Source organism: Balaenoptera musculus, chromosome 5 (assembly GCF_009873245.2).
Source record: "Balaenoptera musculus isolate JJ_BM4_2016_0621 chromosome 5, mBalMus1.pri.v3, whole genome shotgun sequence".
Classification (NCBI taxonomy): Eukaryota; Metazoa; Chordata; class Mammalia; order Artiodactyla; family Balaenopteridae; genus Balaenoptera; species Balaenoptera musculus.
The window spans coordinates 40,396,083-40,409,893 of record NC_045789.1 but is presented as its reverse complement, the minus strand read 5'-3'; the positions used below and the strand labels follow the sequence as shown (position 1 = coordinate 40,409,893).

Genomic DNA, 13,811 nt, shown 5'->3' with positions numbered 1-13,811 from the left:
ATTTTAACGTCAAATTATCACAATCATACATTTTCCTTGCTTCCTCTTAGCCCGCTCAAAAACTAAACTAACATAGTGTACTTTTGCCTTCAGACTTGTGACATTAGAACTCTCATGCCTAACGTGCTTTTTCATATCCTCCTATTTTGCAAGAAAGCACATTTACCCCAAAGCTTCAGTCTGTTCATTTTAGCACCAGTTCCGTGTTAAGACATTACTCTGAAATGTCAGCAGTTCTCTGCAGCTCGTGATCCCATACTAGTGCCAACAAAGCAAAGTGAATGATTACTGATTAACAATGGAAATGAATTCTGTCCTTAAAAGACAATAGTACATAAAAAAAAATTTCAAGCCTAGTCTCTTTGTGCTCTCCACGTGCCTTGCTTCTCTGGTCACTTATATCCTAGATATAGACTTCTGACAAGGGATGCTTAAGCAGTTTCAGCCCTAATCTTCAATTCTGGATCAAGTCACTATTAACATTAATTCACCCAGCCTTACATCCCAGATTAGATTACTAGGGATCCTAGCTTGTTCTGATACCCACTGTGTTCTACTCTTACCCTCTCTGCTGTTCTAGCCCTGTTTATACCTCAGTTATTGTAACTAGGCTTCTGTTCTAACACTTCTGGAGATTCCTAGTCTGGTCCCTGACTGGTGTCTTCCTAGTACTGGGATGCCTACTTTCGATTACCAGTCCCAATCCCAAGGACTGGTATCAGGCCATTATCTAGAGTCCAGTACCCAGACAGAATTCTCTGGCAGCCAATCATATAAATATATGTATAAATTTATGAACTCACTCATTAATTTCTCTCTCTCTTTCTCTCAATTCTATGTGTTTCTTCACCTTGAATTCCCATTAGCAATAGATCGTGCAGATTGTTCTCTGCCTGTTCTATCCCTGATATGGGCTACCAAAGAGAACTTTTTCTCAAACGCCTGTAGTTTAGGTGAGATTGGCTCTAACATGCAGCAGTCTTTCAAATGTGCACTCATTCTAGTCTGTCCTGTATAACAGTAAGCTCAGCCCTACTCTAAAACTTGGCCATGCTCTGTCATATCACAAATACAACAAAACTCTATCAAATCTTGAGATATGGTAAAAGTACACAAACTTAACATAATTTAGAAACAAATAAATGAGAAAATTTTTCTAAATGGTATGAATTGGAAACTTTGTAATACAGTGATATTAAAATAACATCATATGAATCCTGGACATTTACATGCCAAAATTTTTTTTTTTAATCATCAGATTATAATTTCTAAAACTAGAGAAAAAAAACAATTACATTTTGTAACTATATTCTATTATAGCATACAGAAATGACCATTTCATTCCCAAGAGTTCAAGCAGAAATTTCTTGACACAAAACAAATAAGGTACATCAAAGCAATAAAGTATATACATCTTATCATATAAATTCGTATCTCTTTTGAGCAATGCTAAGTTCTTCTTTATGAAACATGATTAAATTTCTAATTCCATCTATTGCCAAAAAATGGGATTCCCATCATTTTCTCCAAAGTCTAGCTTTGTTATTAATAGTATATCCTCATTAAAGGTGTTTCCCCTCCTGGCTTTCTCTACCTTGATTCCTAACTAAAGATCAAGTTACAAATGGGATCATCATGGACCTAACAAAAAACTGCAAAATAGCCCAAGATTCAAGGAAAAAGGTGTGTGTATTTACCTCAGGCCCCTTACAAGCCAAGAGGGCTGCAGTAAGAACAAGTACAATGGATAATAAGGAATTCCAAATACTGTGGCTAGAAAGGAAAGCCAATAAAACCTCAAAGCAGATGTCGTTACCACATTATTTAATAATTATCTGTTCATAAACTAAACTAGTTTACTAGCTCGTTGAATGGAGAAATAGTATCTTATCATCTTATTATTTTCAGAACCCAAAGTAGACAGTTAATATTCTCTTGTTGAATGAAAAAAATCAAACAAAAAAAAAAAATCAAGGATTCAGATGGCTAGTAAAACAGTGTCAAATGTACTCATCTTACAGTGTAATAAAGCCACTGTGGAATGACAACTGCCAGGCAGGACCTTACTCGAAGAAAACCAAGTATAATATGAGTCTTAAGTCCCATTTCCCCCAAAACACTCCGTACTAGTCGATAAACACAAGGCAAAATGCAGCTCACATGATGGATTAATTTCATTTGCTTTTAACTTTTCACCAGGTAATTATTTCCCTCTATTCTAACTTAATATTGCTATAACACTTTCCTCAAACACTATGTTTAATATTTATCTTTTAAAAATTCACCTTACTACTTGTTTACATTGGTAGGACTTCTCTATTTCAGTCATCTGGCCAATTTATCTTCTAAATTGCTGTTCATAGACATTTTCTAGTGATTTGAAGTCCCAAGAGGAAAATAATAACGAAATTTAGTTTTAACTGTAACTCCAATAAGCTATAGCATTCTTTACTAGTCACTCTGCCATCTTTAAACTTTTTTTTAAATAAAAACAGGACTTTCTTATTGATCTCTTAATGATAACAGATGACAAAATGCAAAAGTCTTAACTCAAAACCTGTGCATAGTACTTACCTCTGCTACTTAGAAAAATGAGATAAAAAAATTTTTAATACAAATCAGTGTCACCACTACGTTAATCATGTAAGAGCATTTCTAAACTTTAACAAAACACAAGAAAGCACACCCAGGTGTGATTACTATCTATAATGTATGCTTGCTTAATGTTAAATAACAAGACCAAAGTAACAATTAGGTCCTGGAATGCAACCAGTCTTCTTCCATTAAAATAGCACTCGCTGAGCAGAACTTCACTGGACTGGAATGATGCTTTGTTGGATGACATTAGGATATGCAAAGCAACTATTAAATTCTGCACTAAAGTGAGTGTCAACAAGCAGAGTAGCAAGAAGAAAGGCTAGAATATGGGGATCCTTTTAAAGATCTCTTAATGCTGGCAAACAACAGTCAAAAAATGGCTCATTTCTGATGAATGCATTAGGCTGAGAAAAATCAGAGTTCATGAAAATCCATAAAGATAAAAAAGAATAAGCTTTCTAAGAAAGACACAACACCCCTAGCTATGAATAGAGATCACTAGTATTATCATCTCAGAAAGGCTATTCAGCACATTTTCCCCCTGCCCTCTCCCAACTACACAAGTGCATGTTGGTGCTACAGTGGTCTTAATGCCTTTTCAGCAGCTGCCATGTCGTGTCAGGATTCCCCATACCCTCCTTAAAGTATAAACACCTATGCCAACGCATGTGGTGGTTATGTAACCTAACTCAAGCTGGGAATCACTGAACTTATTTACTCTGGTGACTCAGATTTAAATCTAGGTCTCTGTGGAAGAGGAGGCAGAGAACACAAATGCATGTTATGACACCATTTTTCATTAATATTTATTGTATAACTGAAGCAAACTCAACATTTTCTGCTCTTTTATAAGTTTGATGAAGAAACAAGCTTTCGGAAATGCTCCAGGTTTGACTAGATACAGGTCAGCATCTGCTAGACTGAATGACCCTGGGCAGAACAAGTCCCTTTAGAGTCCTAAAGAGGGAACTCTTTATTTTCTCTCTCTCTCCTTGTTCCCCCCCCATGGTGTTTCCACTCACCCACACTGTCCTTTCCCTTCCTTCTCCAGCCTTTGCTTTAAGCCTGCCACCAATAGCTACCTCTTAGCAATTTTGAAGTTCACAATGTCAAGATAATTTTTTCAATGCTACTTCACTCCGAGATAATAAAAATACTTTAAACACTGGTCAGACTTCAGAAATAATAAAACAGCAACAAATCAGTTTTCATCTTGACCAAAGAGGTAACTCATCTAATTTATTTCTGGACTTAGCAAATGAAATGATATACATAAAGCACGTCTGTCATGAGTCCAACAGATCAAGTTATCTTTAAAAAGAATACATGCTAGGGAAGTCATATTTAGTACAATTTTCATGGTGACCTAGTTGTAAAATGCTTCAGGAGCAAAACTAAGGTTTTCATGTTAAAAATATGTTTTCTTCTAAATGTTTTACTTTATCCGTATTCCTTTTCCTCATTACTTAAATAATAAATTCAGACTAATTTTTTCCCAAGAGACCTCATCTGATTCATTGATGGTGAAATCGATTGATTTTATAATTTTCTGTAATTCTGATATAAGTAAATCTCACAGTTTTCACCAAGGAATTTCTACGAATCCACCTGATATTCAGATCAAACCTCATCTTAGGGTTACCCTAAGCATTTCAACTAAAAGTAATCTTTCTACTCTCTAAGTATCCATAGAACTTCTGTACTCCTCAGACAGACTAATCACATACTGTTCAATTATTTATGCATCCATCTTATCTCCATTATATTATAAAGTTACTGAGAGCAGAACTATCCATGTCTTAAACATCCATGTATCTACCAGAGTACTCAGGACAGCACACAATAAAACATTTAATAAATAATTAGGAAAAAGTATAGAATTATTAATTTACATTATAGCATCATTTGAGAATCCACTTACAGTGTATTATCATTTTGGGAAATAAGAAGTAGGTTCCCAGAGCAAACTGAATCCCTTATATTTGGTCTAATTTAGTCACTAGGTGTTAAACAAATAAATCAGATTAAATAAAATTATTAGGCAATCAATCGACAATGATATTTCTAAAAATACTGAGTTTATTTTTATTTCATACTTGTTTACTTAACTGTGGCATTTATCATCTAAATCACTGTGTTTTAATGAGCAGTGTGCCACAGGAAAAGAACTTGGGCTTTAGAGTCAGAGAAACCCAGGCTTTAATCAAGAAGATCTTATTATGAATTTAATGAGGGATTTCTAGGACAAAGAGAATAAGGAAACATAAAAAAAATATATTATCATTCTTTCACTTGATAATGAAGTCTTAGAATTCCTAGGAGTGACAGTAAACATTTATTTTCTTAAGACTTACATAATTTTCTGACAACATCCTTATTACCTAACTACATTCATTCACTCAGTGCTTACTGAAGGCCAATTACATGTCTATGTGTATTTAGAGAGAGAATAAAATTTGCTGAAATATATTATACAATATATAGTAATGTTCTACAGCAGTTTATACAACTATACTAAAAACACCCCTTCTATTTCTGAAATCTCCTCTCTATTCAACAAAATGATAGCAGGTACTTAATAAATACCATCCCTTGACTAACTGTCCAATATTTCTTTCTTTATGTTGTTACTTGTTAAGAATGAAAGTTCCCAATAAGCAAATATAGTAGTGATTTAAAAAAAGAGCACAGCAAAAAGAATGCCATGTGATTGAATTTTACCTGACTAGATCGGGGCTGTGAATGACCTACTTGGTAGAAAATAATCAGCCATTTGCCTAGTTACCTGTTGCCCTTTTCACAGAAAATTAAGGGAAGAAACAGACCCTTGGTCTGCTGGCCCATGGAAACAAAGTATAGAATCTAACCTCTTCACTCTCTGGGGAGAACAAAAATATCAACATTCTTGTATTTGTCAACAGTTTTCAAGGCTAGCAAGATCACTGTGCTTTTAGTAATAAAGTATAAATCAGTATTGTACTATAGTCATGTAAGATATTACCACTGGTCAAGAGTGATAGGTGAAGGGTACATGGGACTACTATTTTCGCTACTTCCTCTGAGTTTATAATTTCTTCAAAATTTAAAAAATATATCAGTAAGGTAATGCAGTTTGAACAAATGTTAGGGAAATTAAAACTAGTAAGCTGCATTTCTAAACTCAAACACTCAAAATGTACTAAGAAATCTGGATATTTTGAGAAGATACTCGTGGGGTTCTTTTCAAAGTGTTGAGTCCTATATATTTACAATAATTAATCACCTCCTAAGTTATTTAATTTATAAAGCAAAATTTTACTTACATGCTTTTTTTTAGTGGATGCTTTACTTAGAGCAAGGCAATAAACCTAAAAGATTCTGTGCTGATAAACTAGTTGTCGCCCCTGAAGAAAAAATAGCAAACACAAAATAATTTTGGTATGACTTTCTAATATCAGATAATGACTGTGTATCAGATTCCTACTTTTCTTAGGCTAATATTAAATTAATTGGTCTCCCTGAAGTCCATAATGGCTGGAGAACAGAGGGACACAACTAGGAAGAAACATTATACAGGAAGAGGAAGCTGGGCCTGGCAGATTCATCAAGTGTTGAAGATATACCTATCAAAGGTATGTCAAAGATCAAGCTGTAACATGACACCTCTCACAACATAGGTACCAGTGGCTTAAGAAACAAGGAAAGCTAAAAGAAGTAGTGTCAGAACTCAATGATCACTATTATGTAAGGGACATGGAGTAGAAATGACTGCCAACAGATGAAGAACCAGAGGGCAAACAGGACAGGTGACCCACCCAAAGTAACACAGCTTTCAAGGGGCAAAGGCAGAACAAGAATTCAAATCTCTTAATTTGGGGGCCTCTGAAGTACCATTATAAATAGGCACTTATCTTTTATAAGTAGTAATAACAAATACTTTAAAGGGATTAGGCCACACACAAAAGAATCAAACAACCGTAATTAGCTTATTTATTTATTTTTTTAAAATCCTCATTCAGTAGTCTTTTAAACTCCAAAATCAGTACAGCAGTGCTTTAAATCCACTGTGGCTTCACATGTATCTAGTTGATTTAAAGTTACTCATCTAAGCTTGCAATCTCACCAAAATGCGTAACTAAAGTACCGCCTAAGTCTCTTCTCTTTACTGAGTAGGGATTCAGTTCTCTTAAGACTTAAAAGTATCTGTTATTGAGTTGGCATAATGATAAAAAGGGTTGCCACAGTACATGTCAAAGTCTCAAGTTTGCGCGGGTACTACAGCACCCGATCACAAAACAATGATATATTAAACTTAAAATAACTAATTGCATTAACACTGTGCCAAGCCACATACTAATATACTATACACAAATCGAAGCAGGTGACAAAAATTTAAAAACAAATTTTATGGAAGGAAACTTAAATCTAAGTTGTTAATAATTTTCCTTGACTTAAGAAAACCAATGTGCAAATTTAATACTAAGACTGTTCTACTAGAGAAGTAAAACCAAGGCCCTACTCACACATAACCATTAAAACAGCAAAAAAAAAAAAAAAAAACACCCAAACCCCAAACAAACTTTCCGCATTTAGTGAAAGCACAGTGTAGTTGGTCAAAATACAAATAGTATCTACATTAAGCAGGCTAAGATATACAAAGTATTTCATATACAAAAGAACTACAGGGCATATCACTGCTAGACTTGTCACAATGGATTACAACACTATGAAGATCAATAATCCAATATTTATGATCTGTTACACACAAAACAATCTATTGTACACAATAATTTTTTGGCTAAACAAAAATGGAGGGAAAATGACTCATATCACTAAAAAACATTACTTTAAATATTCTTCCTCAAGTCTTACAGCTTCTGCAGATGCAATACTTAGCATCTCCCAATGTCCTTCTCCTGCAGGTTCAAAGACATGCAGGTACTGGGGAATCAGACAGAACGAGGAAGCCTGAGATGTAAGGACGGAGGGATTCGCAGTTACTGTTAACAATTCTAGGCTTAAGATGATAACCTAGATGTTCCAGTGTTGAGGGTGTCTGTGCTGGAGCCTGACATTTCTACAGTCTCAGTGGTGAGCACAAAACCCCAAAGCTCTGCATCCGTACAGTCGAATAAATACAGCAGCTACGACTGCCTGTTCAACCAAATGAAACACTACAAAATATCGACTTTATTGCTATACTAGACGTTTCTCACTCTGCAGGGCTTCTGCTTCAGTTGTTTACAGAAGTGATATTCTAGACCTTGTGTCTTGTTTATTAAATAATCAGTGTCTTGTTTATTAAAGATTCAGGGGCCCAGTTATAAAGTAACCTCAAAAATTCCCATTAAAGAAAGGAAAACAGAAGTGTGAATGAACAAAAACATTGTGCAATGAACCCTATTTAGCTTGGAGAGAAATTATCTACATTTCTTTATTATTACATTTGTTTAGCATGAATGAATGAGTGAATTTCCTAAGTATTTGGCATTTCTTGAGCATGCAGTTAGAAGAAGGAAGGCCACAGGGAAACACGTTAAGGGATTTGCCCATGGTAAATGTTTAAGGGAAGCAGAGGAGAGGCTGGCACATGGATGTCCATTCAGTCATTCACCAAGTATTTACTGAGCACCTATTATGCACAGCTCATTGCCCCAGCACTAAATGTACAGCGGTCAGCAAAACAGACAGAATCCACGTCTACATGAGCAATACTCTTGGGTTATCTCTTACCCAGTTTTTAATGATTAACACCATTTTCAGCAATTCCATAATTCCACAAGCATTCATCCAATGAAACAGGAATTCAGAGGTTTAAAAGAAAAATCTATGACCTCCATCTAGGGGGAGGAGACAGATAAATAAAGCAGCTATTAAGTAGAGGTATGACAAAATGTGCTAAGGGAACACACAGGGGAGGGACAACCAAGCACTACTCCTGGTAAAAGGACCAGCTTCCAGGCAGGAGAGGGTAGCACACTTCAGAAACTTCAAGCAGGAAACAACACTTCTCTGTCCATGCAGAGGACACGCTCTAGGCTTAAACTGAGATCAGAAGTCCTTACACTGCCTACAGGGTCCGTGGGCCTCCACTACCCTGACCTCAGCTCTCACCTCCCTCCAGCCAACCCCCTACTGTTCTCTAAACATTTCAACATCCTCCTGCTTCAGGGCCTCAGCACCTGCTTTTCTCCCAGATCTAAAACTCTCTCACTCCCTTAAATGTGTCAAACCTCTGCTCAAAAGTCACCTTAACAGAGGGGAACACACATTGTAATATTAACTGAAAATTGGCTTTCTAAATATTGAAAAGTAATGCTGCAAGTATTCATGGATTAATGATCCTTACAAGATCTGGGATGACTTCAAAGACTACTTGACTGAATTATTTCAGTCTATTGTTTTCCCTCTAAGTCCAAGTAAAGATCGAAGAAATGCTTCATCATTTGAGAATTTTTTAATTCTAAATTTTTCTTAAAGAAACAAAACTTTGCCTAGCTTTTTCTAAAACCACATTAAAAAATGTTAAGAGCTAAGTATCAGAATTCTCTAATGATGCTTTCTTTTATAAAAGCAATTTTAATAAATGAAAGCCAACTGTACAATAAGAAACTCAAAGAAACATCCTTTAAGTGCTACTGCCTTCATATTGAGATCATGACCGATGACCAAGCCAAAAAAAAAAAAATTATTTAGCAATGTCTGTCATAAACTTCCTACGCTGGTTCAAATACTACTGAAAGTAAGAATTAAGAAGTCAAAAACATTAAAGGAGACCACTAGATATAACAAACAGCTAAAATTCTAATAACTGACAATACTAAGTGTCAACAAGGGTGCAGAGCAACTGAAATTTTCTTACATTGCTTCAGATAAGAATGCAAAACAGTAGTCATTTTGGAAAACAGTTTGGCAGTTCAAATAGTTACCAATATTGATAAATATACACTTTTCATAGGACCCAGTAATCCCACTCCTAGGTACAACTCAAGAAAACTGAAAACATCTGTCGTACACACAGACCTGTACATAATTGTTTACAGCAGCTTTATTTATAATTGTCCAAAACGGAGAACAACTCAAATGTCCAACTCATGAACGGATGAACAAATCGTGGTACCTCAATAGAATGGAATGCTACTCAACAATACAAAGGAACAAATTTAGTGGCGTGCTAGGGCTGACTGGTACGGCTTACGAAAGCCCACTGTTAATTTTCAGGAGTTTTGCAAGCTGATTTAGGTAGCTTAACAGGGGCCGCGTTGAGAGTATATACACTGCAATAATTAGCAGATGCTACCAATCAGGGATTTTTTTTTTTTTTTTGGAGAGCAGGCTGTTACAATGTTTATCAGCATACCATTTAACAAACTACTGATACATGCAACAACTTAATGAATATCAAAAGTATTATGATAAATATATGGAATCTAAAAGAAAAAGTGGTTCTGAAGAACCTAGGGGGCGGACAGGAACAAAGACACAGACGTGGAGAGTGGACGTGAGGACACGGGGAGGGGGAGGGGTGGACTGGGAGGAGGTGAGAGAGTGGCATGGACGTATATACACTACCACATGTAGAATGGATGGCTGGTGGGAAGCAGCTGCATCGCACAGGGATATCGGCTCGGTGCTTTGTGATCACCTAGAGGGGTGGGATAGGGAGGGTGAGAGGGAGACGCATGAGGGACGGGATATGGGGATATGTGTATACCTACGGCTGATTCACTTTGTTATACAACAGAAGCTAACACACCATTGTAGAGCAATTATACTCCAATAAAGATGTTGAAAAAAAAAAAAGGATTACGATAAATGAAAGAAGACACCAAAGAATACATACTGTACGATTTCATTTATGTGATACTCTAGAAAGACAACAGGGACATTAATTTGATTAACAGTTGCCAAGGCCTGGAGGTAGAGGGAACGGATTCGCCACAGAGGGGCATGAGAGAACTTTTTGGAGTGATAGAAATGTTTCATATGTTGATTGTGGTGGTGATCAGCCAATTGTATACATCTGCCAAAACTTTTACCACATGTAAATTACACCCAATAAACCTGACTACAAAAAAATTATAGAAGTCATTTATCTCTTAACTCTTTTATGGATGACAAAGGCATCACACATACAAAGAACTGGAACTCAGTGGAAATAGACAACTCACATAAATAGAAAAAGATTAAAAATGTAAAAAAAAAAAAAAAAGTGAACTTGTAATCACAGGAAGTAAAAAAACAGGGTTGGGATAATCCTGCCAAGAATAATGTAGAAATGGCCCTACTTTGTCATTCCAGACTAGTATCATTACGAGAGGTTAGTATTACTAAAGTCTCTTCCTACTCAGAGTCAGTGGCTCAAAAATCCCATGATATTTTGTGTTATGACAATGTCAGATCCACTTTTCAACTGTAAGAAAACATCAATTACTAATATTAACATCAAGCAAATGCTGTCATTGACTTAAAGCCAACTGTAGCCTTGTCGTTAGGAGTGCTGGCTCTGGCTTTACACAGTCTGGGCTCAAATGTTGGCCCGCCAGTGGCTGTGACTTTGAACAAGCTTCCCTCGATATCTATTTCCCCATCTGTAAAATGGGATTAACATTTTCCTGAGGTTTCAATAAGAATTCATGAAATATGACTTCTATGTGCTAAACTATCAATAACAAACATTTCTTATGCATAATTGGAAGTGAAAGATATAAATTATCAAATCTAATCCTAAGAATTTTAATTTTCCTAATATAGGAGATTTATTCTTTAATTATATATCCAGTGGTTCATAATTCTTTGCGTAGCCAGATCTTTTTGAGAATGTGTTGACTCCATGGACCCTTTACCCAGAAAAAAATGCAAATATATGCTACATTCATATGATTCCCAAGGATTCAAGGACCCTCTGAAGCTCATGCATGAAATTAAAAATGTCTGATGTAAACTCTTAAAATTACCAAGTTGAGCAGTGGATTTTAAGAATCGTCAAAGTAGAGAATCCAACTAATATTGAAACAGCACACTGTCATCTACTTTTTTTAAAAAAACTTTTCTTTTGCAAGTAAGACCAGAACATCATGTTTCTAATTCATATCTCCTTTCTGCAGAAATTTTATATTAGAAGCATAACATTTTTTACATGAATCAATTTCAACTCAGAAAAAGACACTAGTAGTCGAAACCTATATTTCTACCAGCCAGAGAATGAATGGTTCATAGTGTAACATGCACCACTGATGCTCAAATATCATAGGAAGGGTTCCCAAGTCAGTCTAATGCAATATATATTTTTAAATATCAAAAAAAACTGATTCCTATGCTTAGCGTCCCGTGTTAAAGTTTTATTTTTCTTTTCAAGCGAGATTTATATTTTCCTAGATGTACACACTACTAGCACATCTATTTATTTTTTTAATCAAACATATTTTTGCTTCTGTTTTATGTTGTTTGTTACCCCATCTGATGGTGGAAACTGTTCCAAACCTGCTATCAAATAATTCCAACCTGGAAATATGCTGCTATCTCAAAGCAAAAGGTTTTGTTTTCCTTTAATTGTTTCGTTTTCATACTACAATAACCACTTGGCACTGACCAACTCATGCCCATCACTGAACAAAAAATAGTTTTTCGCATGCAGTAGCACCATTTTCCCACAGGAAACAACGATTTTTAAGGCACTGGAAGTCGAGGCAAGGGTTCACATACATAGTAAACATCCTTTCAATTGGTTTTATCTGATTATTTCAGTGAAAGGAAAACCTAATACCGTAGATCTCGGAATTCAATGGTAAAAATCAATGAAACGCTGCACCTGAGGATCACACACTGGCCAGGTCCGCCGAATGGCTTTTGGTCGGAAAGGTCACATCTGCTGTTTAAATCCCACGGTAACCGTGAACGTTCGCGATGCCACCACATCCCCCGTACAAGAGAATAAAAGGGCAAACACACTCCGCGAGAGCATCTCTGGTTGCTTCCACAAACGAAGGTTTCCAGCACAGGGCGTGGGGGGGAGGGGGGGGGAAGAGCAGGGCTCGGGAATAAGCCAGGAGAGGCCCGCAGTCGGCGGAGACAGCGCCCGAGGGATGGAGGCCTCGCTCGACGGCGCCCGGGGGCGGGGGGCTCCGGAAGCCGAGACCCCGCGGGGTCTGGCTAAGGGACCCGGACCGGACCCCGATTCCTGTATCGCCAGGTTACGCCCCCACTGCTTACAGGAGGTAACGTCCAGCCCCCTCCTCCCCCATACCCCGAACCACCCCAGCATCGCTCCCCACCGACCGCAGCCCTTGACCCCGACCCCGACCCGTCCGCTACGGCGCCCTCTCCAGGCCGCGGTGGAGGGCACAGGCCAGGCCGCCAGCCCTGGAGGCGGCGGCGGTGGCTCTGGGGCAGCGCGGTCCCGGGGGAGGACGGCAGCTGGGCCGCGGCCTGTCCCCAGGGGCAGCGGGCGCAGGGCCGCGAGTGGGCAGCGCCTCCGCCCCTTACGAACAAAGCGGCCGCGGCGCGCCGGGCGCAGGGCTGGGGGTGGGAGGCGGCGGGCAGGGGGCACTCACCGGAGGGCGGGTGGGCGCGGGCTGGCCTGACCCGGAGCTGGACCGCGGCGGGCCGGGCTCCGCGCCGGGGGCGCGCTGGCGACGGGGAGGGGGCGGCGGGCGCGGCGTCCACGGTGGGGCCCGGGAGCCCCGCTGAGGGGGACGGGGCTTCGGGCCGGGATCGATGCTGCGGCCGGGGGGTGCGGGAGCCGGTCGGCCGAGGCGTGCAGCGGCGCTAGGCGGCCGGGGTAGCGACGCCGCCGCCTCTCCCTTCTCCTGCCCCGCTCCCTGCTCCCCCGCGTCCTCCTCCTCGCTGGGTCCCCGCCGCCGCCGCCGCCTCAGCCTCGGCGCTTCTCGGGCTTCTCTTCTCCATCAAGGCCGGGCCGCCCCGCAGGGACCATCCCGGAAAGTGAGGGGCTGTTGCCGTCTCCCGCAGCTGTTGGTGGCCATCTTTAATCCTCCCCCTCCTCCTCCTCCTGCTTTCTCCACCTCCCGCTGGCTGCCTGACTGACTGACTCTGGATCCTCCTCTTTCCCTTCCTGCTCCTCCTACTGAGCCGGCCGCAGAAATTGCAGCCGCTCTTCCTCTTAACCCTCTTGCTTTTCCTTCCTCTTTCCTTACTTCCTTCCCTTCCCTCTGCTTCCCGCTTTTACCCTTCTCTTACCAGCTGGCTTCGCCCCCTCTTGCAGGCAGCGGGCTCCG

General features: G+C 39.2%; 1 protein-coding gene across 1 annotated transcript in view; it reads right to left on the bottom strand.

Annotated features, from left to right (window-relative positions):
• WDFY3 (WD repeat and FYVE domain containing 3) overlaps window positions 1-13,241 on the bottom strand; it is a 267,612-nt gene extending 254,371 nt beyond the window's left edge. The window contains 1 exon segment of the mRNA XM_036852038.1: window positions 13,131-13,241. The gene's annotated coding sequence lies outside the window, so the exon portion shown is untranslated.
• Window positions 13,242-13,811: the final 570 nt, after the last annotated feature.